This window comes from Condylura cristata, unplaced genomic scaffold, assembly GCF_000260355.1.
Source record: "Condylura cristata isolate star-nosed mole 26May11 unplaced genomic scaffold, ConCri1.0 scaffold00022, whole genome shotgun sequence".
Taxonomy (NCBI): Eukaryota; Metazoa; Chordata; class Mammalia; order Eulipotyphla; family Talpidae; genus Condylura; species Condylura cristata.
The window spans coordinates 27849513-27859097 of record NW_004567123.1 but is presented as its reverse complement, the minus strand read 5'-3'; positions in this window follow the sequence as shown (position 1 = coordinate 27859097).

The window sequence follows — 9585 nt, the reverse complement described above, 5'->3', positions numbered from 1 at the left end:
TTCTCCATGAGACAACAGGAACTGAGAAAGTCCACACTACCATCTCTGGGGTCCAAGGTTAAAAAATCATGTGTTCAGAATGTTATAAGAGATTTCGCCCTAGCAACGGGAACTCTCATTTCCCTGGCTGGGGGGACTCTAGGATGGCACAACTACTTTGGAAAATTGTTTGCAGCATTTCTTAAAAACTGAACGACTTCTGCAACCTAGAAATCACACTCCTAGCTCTTGACCCAGGAGGAATGAAAGCATTTGTGCATTGGAAGCCACTGACATGAATATTCTGAGCAGCTCCCTTTATAGCAGCCAAAGGCTGGGGAAAAGATAACTTTAGCTGGTGCACTCCCAGGGAAATGGAGCAAGCAAGCTGTGAGATATGTTTATACACACACACACACACACATATATATACACATACACGCATGCACATATATATATATATATACACATATATATGTATATATACACACACACATATGTGGTAACTTAGCAAAGAACGAGCTATTGATACTTATAATGACATGAGTTAACCTCAAACTATGCCAAATGAAAGCGAGCAGACCAAAAATAGTATGAGGTTATGATTCCATTTCTATAGAATTCCAGAAAACTTAAAGAAAATTATAGGAAAGAAAGTAATCTGCAGTGACCATGATTACCTGGGAATGGGGATGGGGTGAGAGGGGTGTAAAGGGCAGAAGGAAACTTTTGGGCTGATGGAGATATTCATTAGCTCAACTATGGTGATGGGCTCATGGGAATGTCCATGCATTAAAATTCATCAAATGATGCAATTTAAATAGGTGTCAATTATCCTACATCAATTCTATCTCAATAATGCTTCCTTAAAAACACAAGTAGTGAGTGGCACAATTAGGATTTGAACCCACATGTGAAGTTGGTCAGAAGCTGGTGAGCTATTAAAAAGCCTTTCTGGGCTGGGCATCTGAAGTCAGTACAAATGACGCCACCTCCAGGAAGCCTTCTCCAGGTCCCCTCCACAGAGACCTGCCTCTCTATTAGCCTCAGCCCAGGCTGCCGTCCTGCCTGCCTTCATGATTTGGCCCCCTGGGCTCTTGGTTTACAGTTTCCCGTGTACTGTCCTCCAGATTTACTGGTAGAAAGCTAGGGGCCAGAACTGGACTGGGGGCTCTGCCATTGACATCATCTGACCTTAGTGGTGGTGGGGGTAGAGGAGGGGGACCTTGTCAGGAATGTGCCTCTTTGAGCTTCAGATTCCTCATCTGAATAATGATAGGAGCTCCCAGCAAGATTGCCTCAAGGATCAAATGAGATAGAGTTGATGTTAAACAATTAGGACGAAGCCTGGTGTGTAATAAAGCACTCAATAAATGTTAACTATTACTGATCTTCACCTGGGCAGTGGCGCTGACTGTTTAAATTTCTCAGCCTTTGAATCAAGTACTTACCGCCCAAGTTATATTTATTGACATGGAAAGATGCCCAAAGCCTACTGTTGGGGGTGTGTGTGCGCATATATGCTTCAAAATAGATAGCGCATGGACGTTTTGAGGATAAAAGGGGGAAAATGGATGCACATCTCTCTGTGTGGTGCCTGGCACACAGGACCTCCTCGCTGAAACTAGCTGCGACTGGTAAAGTGAAAGCACTTTGAAGACTGTTTGTGATACGTCCAATGGTGTCACATGACTTCCTGTGAAACAAGATGTTTGCCATTTTGCTTCAACAGTGAATCAGCAGCGTTTGTGGGGCACCCAACCCAGGCTGGGCAGGCTCATGGTTGATCTGGGCAAATGAAAGAATCTTGGGGCCTCCGGTGGATGTGACGGGCCTTCACGCTGAAGCAGGCGCACAGGCAGGGGGCCAGGCCTCACCTGAGCCTCTGCCCTTGCTGCCTCTGTGCTTTCCCTCTGGCTTGCCCTTCGGGCATCTCGGCCTGATGTCTGTCCTGACAGGTACCTGCGACCCGTGGGTTCCAGCTCCGTGGCCCGGTTCGGTGTCCGTAATTGTTATAGGGCACCTCAATTCAGAGAGGCATCCCTGAAGCCCCAAAACCTGCCTGCTCTAAGTGGGTTCTGCCATCCGCCGCAACAAGACAAAACATATAAAGCTTTAATGAAAAGTGACTTTAATACAGTGAATATACAATATGGAACACAAAGAATGTAACTTCTAAATCAAACACCTGAAGTGACCTATTCCCTCGTGGGCAAAAGTCAACCCAAAAGGGATTGGCCCAAAGCAAGGCCTGAAAGCTGCCACAAGACTAAAGCACCTTCTGGCCGGGACCCATGGAAAGGATCAGAAATGGCCAGACAAGGCTGGGAGGAAAAGAGCAAAATCAAAATCAATATAAACACGGCCATAGTCACCTCCCTACAGGCGTCTCACCCACATCTGCCTTTACCAGTCCAGGGTCAGGAAACAAGCCCGGTTTCTTCATCACATGTTTGCTGCTCCATGTGGCTTCCTTAGGTCTCCTTCTCCATCTGTCTTCTCCATCTGCCTTCCTTCTCTCTTCTTCTCTCTCCTTTTTCTCTGCTCAGTTCCACCCTCCTTCTGGGTGGGGCAGGGAACCTGGAACTTCCCTTCTCCTAGGGACCACCCAGTTACATAATGACGGATGCCTGTGCCCTGCACTCACGCTCCCAAGCGCTTTTCACAGTAGCTCGTATAACGTTGGATAATGAATCCCTTAAAAGCCAGGCCGCAGGTGGCAGCTGGAGAGGCTGGCGGCAGGAAGTTGGAAAAAGCTCAAGTGACTCCATGTCCCTTATGGAGGCAGACCTGACTGTCCCCTCTGACGTGGGTTCGGCTGGAGTGGGACTTGCCACGGGTCTGATGTGGATTCCTGGACTGTTTTAATGTGGTTCTGGAGCAGTATAAAAATATATATATATAACTCCCTTTCAGATCAAGATATAAAACTTCCTTAATGCCCTTTTCACTTACCCCTCCAACCCCACCCAAGGCAACGGCTATCCTGATTTCTACCATCATTTATTTATTTTGCTCGTTTTTGAACTTCATATAAATAGAATCGTACAGATCTAATATTTAGGGTTGCTAGGATTAGCACATCATGCAGACTGCCAGTTAAATTTGAATTCTCTTTGAGACAAATTTATATTAGAAGACAATACAGTGATTATGTAAAATTCAGATTCACCTGAACATTCTGACATTTATCTGACAACTCTAGTTGTCTTTGGCCCTTAGTTTCATTCAGTATAATTGTGAGAGTCACCAAACTCGCTGGGGTTATTGGTAATGGACTCTTTTTCATTACTGTGTAGTATTCCGGCACATGACTATACACAGAGATATTTATCCTGTCTACTGTTGATGGGGAAGGGAGAATTACTCACAGAAAGGCATAGAGGTGATAGTAAGCAGAGGCACTCTGGTGTCAGAGGTCTGGAAGATTTAAATCCTAGCTCTACTTGACCTCCCTGTGCCTCGGCTGGTTTAACTTTAATACAGGTAAATAACAATTCCTCAAAAGCTGTTGTAAGGTTTAAAGGTTTAAACCACTTGGAATAGGGCCCAGCACAAAGTTAGCACTCATAACTGTTTTCAGTGTCATTATACCCACCTACTAGACCTAGGAGAAAACTGAAGATCAGAGGTGGAAAAGGCTTACTCAGTCACTAAATTAGAGTCATTCACTAGGCAATGGTTTGGAGCACCTGCTATGTGTCAGGCACTGTTTAGACCTTGTAATTACACAATGAGCAAAAAGCCAAGCCCTGACTTTATGAAACACTCATCCTAGGGAGCGAACATCGCTGTTTGCCTGCTAAGGGCTTTACTTGTGCTTCTCATTAGTTAAATATTGGCCGAATGGCACTTCGCACAGAGGTTCACTCCCCTTACTGAGGGGAACAGCAGTTCTCAAGGGTAGCTGCTAGGTAGCAGAGGCAGCCCTGTGTGGTAGGTGGCATCTCAGCGGTCCCATTTCTTCCAGAGAACACTGAGACTGGGCAGGGGTAGGGGGTTAGTGGGGGAAGGACCGGCCCAAGGTGACACAGCTCACCTGGCCTGACTCCACCCCCTCTCGCTTTCTTGGTGCTGTGTTTCAGGCCTGACAGGTGTCACAGCTGGGGAGTTCCCTTCTGTCTCTGGAGTCCTGATGTCTGAGTCCCAGGCCCTACTTTGTGACCTTGTGCAAGTTACTTTGCCATGTGCGAGACCGGAGGTTCTCGGGGTCACCTGAGGGGTCTGTGGAAAGACCTTGGGGTAGATACCAGAGATATTTAAGCAGCCAATAAAGGGGTGTCATTGTGGAACTGCCTTGAGGAGGGAGATCCCAAGTGTGTAAGCTGTTCAGCCCTTCAGTCAAATCCTTACTTGTAGACATGTGTTGAAGGACATAGATACTGGGATGTCTTGTTGGATGTGTTTAAAAATCAGAGACTCCAACTGCTCCCCTGAGCGGCAAGTCTGCGCAGGTGTGTCCATAGTGCTCCTCAGCCTGAGTGGGGAGTGGGGGTGCTGCAGCGTGTTGCAGCGGAGAGGCCGGGGGTGGGGGACAGTCAGTGGCCCCAGCAGCTTCTGAGACATGCTGGCCCAGTGTCTGTGCTTCTCTCTGGGGTGTACAAGTTCGGTGTTTTGCGCTTTCTCTTCCATATTATTTGAGCTTTTTTGACTAGAGGTTTTGTTCTCATGAGAGCAACAGTCCTAGGGCTCTCTGGGGGCCTTTGATGCCTGCGAATTAGCAGCGAACACTTTGGGTGGGGGTGCGTGACTCCTAGGAGGGCGTCCTGTGGCCAGAGACGAGGCGCTCCCAGTCTTTTCTGTGATGATGAGATCGAGGTTGTTGGAGGTGGGAACCCAGGTCAGCTTTGAGGCTTCCCCACCCCAGGTACTCTGTGACCCTGAGGGAGTCAGTGCCAGCCACCACTCTCCTCCCAGCAAGGTCCCTGGCACAGAGCATGCGCTCAGCAAACATCCGTGGCACAGGAAGGAAGGATCTTGTGCCCTCTGAATTTTGCTCTACTTCCACCCCCCAAATCTGCTCCCTGACTTCCCCTGGGGCTCTAAGAATGAATGGATGAACCAGTATGTAGAGTGCTAGTAGCTTCTAGAGAGGCAAAGAGTAAGAGACACCTCGCTTGCTGAGAACCCCTGCCCAGGCTGGTAGGACAGGGGTTCCGTTCTCGTTCCAGGAAGGGCTGCTGGGAGTCTGCCCATGACCCCACTTGTGACCCCATCTTCTATCACCCCAACCTCAAAAAGGCTGGGCCTGCAGGGCCATAAATTCTGCTATCATTAGTCAGTATCTCTATAGTTCAGGCTGTTTGCCAGGAGCCCTACAATACTTTTTATCACTTAGGAGTCCTATAATTATTTTTTATCACTCTTTTCTCACAGCAGCCTTTGAAACGAGGGCTGCTTTTGCTCTGGGTTGGGGGAACCCAGGCCCTGGAGAATTTTAGGGAATTTCCTGGATTTGCTCAAAGCACCAGAGAGGGTCAGGGTTTGGCCTGGCAACTTCCAGGGTTCAACACGGGGCCTTGTGTGATGTCAGAGGTGGGAGGATTGGGAGGTGGAAATTGGCTGCCACGGGGAGCCAGGGAAGGAAATGAAGCTGTGTTATGACCAGGTAGGTGACCCGGGGCAGGTCACTCAACGTCTCTGCCCAGCTTCTTTATCAGTCAAATGAGGAAGTGATAACAGCGCCCACCTCCTAAGGTAGAACATATTGGGAACAATAATCGAGAGGTTCTGTCTAACCTTGAGCGGGCACTGGACCCAAAATTCAGACCCTGGCCTACTGGACAGCTTGGCCAAGTGTCATGCCCTCTTTGAGCCTAGATGCCGCATCTGTGAAATGGGCATAATCTTGCCTGCCTCGGGCCACACTCTCTTATTCCCATCCTGTCAGCCCAACCGCTTCAGGTCCTCAAATTGCCAACCTTCCCTCCAGCCCTGAGCTTTGCCTCTTCACTCTCCATTACTTCCTCGGCCTTCTTTCCTGCCTCCCATTATTTCTTCACCCAGTCAATAAATTCTTATTGAGTCCCTACTGTGCACGAGGTGGTTCGTAAGACAGGCAAAGTCCCTCTTCTCATGCAGGGGAGAGACAATAAACTGGAAAAAATAAACAAGGCAATGACATATGCATGAAGCCCTTCACGCAGGAAAAAAATCTTAAGAGGAAGTAATTAGGGAAACTGCTTTCCAGAAAGACTTCGCCAAGGAATTAGTTCTGTGTTATTAATAATTGTCAGTTCTGTTTGAATTAATCTAAATAAGGACATGGCTCAGAGTTCTAGCTGAGCAGCATCACCCAATCAAAAGTGCCGCTTCAGGCTGCCCTCACTGCAGTCCCCTGTAGTGCTCCTCCCAGAAGGCCCCTGTTGCAGATGTCACGGGGCAGGTGCCCTCTGAACCACAAGCAGCCCCAGTTCTTGGAAGATGTGGAAGAGGATTCCAGACTAAGGGATCTGGAAGAGCGAAGTCCTAGGGCAGAGCCCACCCAAGTGGAGAGAGGGGCAGCAGAAGTGACCAGGGCTGCCTGCCTGGGGCCTGTGGGCTGTGGGAAGGTGTCTGGTTTACTTGAGGTGGTGTGGGTAGGTGTAACTTTCCAGTCAGGGGAAGGTGGGGGTGAGCGTCCTCTGATTTACTTTATTTATGTTTAATTTTTTAACAAAAGATTTATTTATGCATACAAGAGCTGGGGTGTAGGCTGGGCTGTGGGGTGGATGAGACCGAGTGGGGAGCAGAACAACAGATCTACGGAAATACATTACTGAGGGGAGCAGCGGGAAGAGAGTGAGGGTCACTCCCTGGCCGGGGATTGAACTCTGTGCTCCAGTGGCTCACAGAGCTGACGCTTCACCTCTTGTGTCACCAGAGAGGCCCCTGGCTTGTTTTATAAAAACGCTGTGGAGAATGGATTTAGGGTCGGTGAGGAGCAAGCAAGGTCCCACCGAAGAAGTGGGAGCGGGAGATAACTGGATTGTCGGGAAGGTGGGGTGGAGACCAGTGAGGGGCCCCCATATGTGCTCAAAAGTCAGCGCCACTGTTAGCAGTGCCATCTTTGTGATTAGTGGGTTAACCTGCATCCCATAACCTGGCACAGCGTGAGCCTGGGGACCTGTTTGCTGAAGAGAGGACTGAAGGCTGAAAGGCCCTTTGTAAGTGGAGACACGCCCTTGAGAAGTGGCTGAGGGACGACGCCCTCTCCATGTACGCATGCTCTCTCCTTCCCACCCATGTACGCATGCTCTCTCCTTCCCACCCATGTACGCATGCTCTCTCCTTCCCACCTGGACTCTTCCTGGCCTTCCTACCACTTGGACTCTCTACTGACTGACAGAATTGCAGAACCTCCAAACTCTCCTATTTTCCAGTGTGAAGCCCCTTCCCCACAAAAGCCTATATGTCAAATATACAGTCCATAAGAGTCATATTATGACTCCAGATAGTTAAAGACGGGTGAAAGAAGTGGGCAAAACACACTATTCTCAACACATGGCTTTACACAGTCATCCCCAAGGAAGAAAAAAAAAAAAAGAGGCAGCCTGTTTCATTAAACACCACAGTTCCAAATCGGGGTGACAACTTTGTTCTTTTCTTTGACCCAACCAAGAGTCAGCTGACCCTTCCTTCAGGGAGTAGCCGCGTCATGGAATGATCCCAGCCTTTGGTTCCCTGTGCAAACCAAACCCAAGCCTGCTTTGCTGGAGAAATATTTCCAAACAGTCTTGTGTATGTATGCTTCAAATAGATCTTAAAATGCGATCAATTGTGGAAAGCCAAGGGTTGGTTTGGACCCACAGATAATTTTTTTTCAGGCACCTAGAGTTTTTGTTGTGTTAATTAGTTGCTGTTAAAGATGAATGTCTGGCTTCTCTCAGAAGAACTACCATTGCTGGGCCTGCAAGACCATGCTCCTAGAGTTGAATCTTGCTGTCAGTGCATTCCATTTGCAATATGTCGCCATCCCCACCCCTCCCTGTTGCCTATAGCCAGACCCACCTGGCTCACCTGTATTGCCCACTTAGTCCTATAACTTTCCAGTTTCCACTCCAGTTTTAATTCAGCTGAGCTGCCCCGAAGACTTTCTTTTGAGATATACACAGTCATGGGTAAATCTGGGGTATAAATTAAGCTTTGGAATGCTCCAGCATTTTATTATAATTATCATTTCAATAAAATGATAATTTCATTATAATTAAAATGTTTTAAACGACTAGCATTATTATAATCATCACTTTTATTTCAAACAATGTCTTAAAATATGTGCATATGTAGAGTGAGGTGGTGATGAAATACGGGCGCTCTGGCTCCACATGGCCGGACTCATTTTCTGCAGCAGCTACTGGAAACTGTCACGGGCAGTTTCAGAGCCTGTGCTGCCATCCAAGGGCGCCTAATATCTACTTCCCCGGCCTGTGTGAAGATTAAACGAGCTAATCAATAACACCATGTGGGCAAGTTGTCGTTTGACTGCTGGCTAAACAGCCTCGAAACACCACTCTGCCCCAGGCGGAAGGGGGTGCAGGACTTTACTGGAAGTGCAGGAAAAGATAAGCTTTATCTTTAGGGAACTTTACTGAAGTAGCAAAATCTTGGGGAGTGGGGAATTGAATTGCTCCCCGTAACTGAACAGACTGCCTTTGATTAAATTATAAATTTGATTTTAAAAATAATGTTTGGGGCCCTCCCTGGTGGCGCAGCAGGTTAAAGCACAGCACTAAGACGCTAAAGCCACTTACACATGAGTTCGATCCCCGCCCGCCCTGCAGCTGACCCACAGAGCGCGGCAGACCTCTCCTGACCCGCCCGCTGCTCCCCTCAGCAGTGTACTTGGTCCATCTGCCTGTTCTGCTCCCCACTCTGTCGCTGGTCAATCATCTCACTGCCCCCCCACCTCTGGCCTGTACCCCAGTCTGTATGCACAAATAAATCTTTAAAAAAAAATAATGTTTGGGCCCCCCATTGCAGAATCTCCCAATGCCCCTCTCTCATCGTCTGCAGAGCCTAATCTTGCCTACATTTCACCAATTTTGCAGAATGGGAAACTGAGGCTCGGAGTGCAGACCAACCTCCTCTTAGGGGCAGAGTTCTTCCCAGGCCCCACGTGGGCGCTTCTCCTCCGTCAGGTAGCTCCTGGGTAGTTTATTTATTTTTTGCTAACACTATGTACTTTCCATGAAATTTTTGACACAATCACCTTAGGCGGGGGTTTTACTGTGATACCCATTTTAGAAATGAGATGCTTCTCGCTTGCTAGTCTTCTACCCTGCCCGCCCACACACGTCCTCAGGACTCGCGCTCCTTATTGGTGCGTCCTGTACTTACCTGCCTCACTGTGCTTGCCTTGGAACTTCTGGCACAGCAAAAATCATCCCGGTTCCCTGGCTGCTGCTTTGCCACTGGGTTTAGGCTCTTCTCCTCTGCCACCCATTTTAAAGCATTGCTGAAGGATGCTGGGCTCAGTCAGCAAGTGTCTGCTGACTGAGACAATGACTGTGTGGACAATGATGCAGAGACCGTGGCTCCAGAACCCAGTCTGGGGGCGACCCGCCTCCCCACGCTCTCCTTGCACCTGCAAGGGTGGCAAGGGGCGAAGGCTGGGTGTAAAGGAGGCCA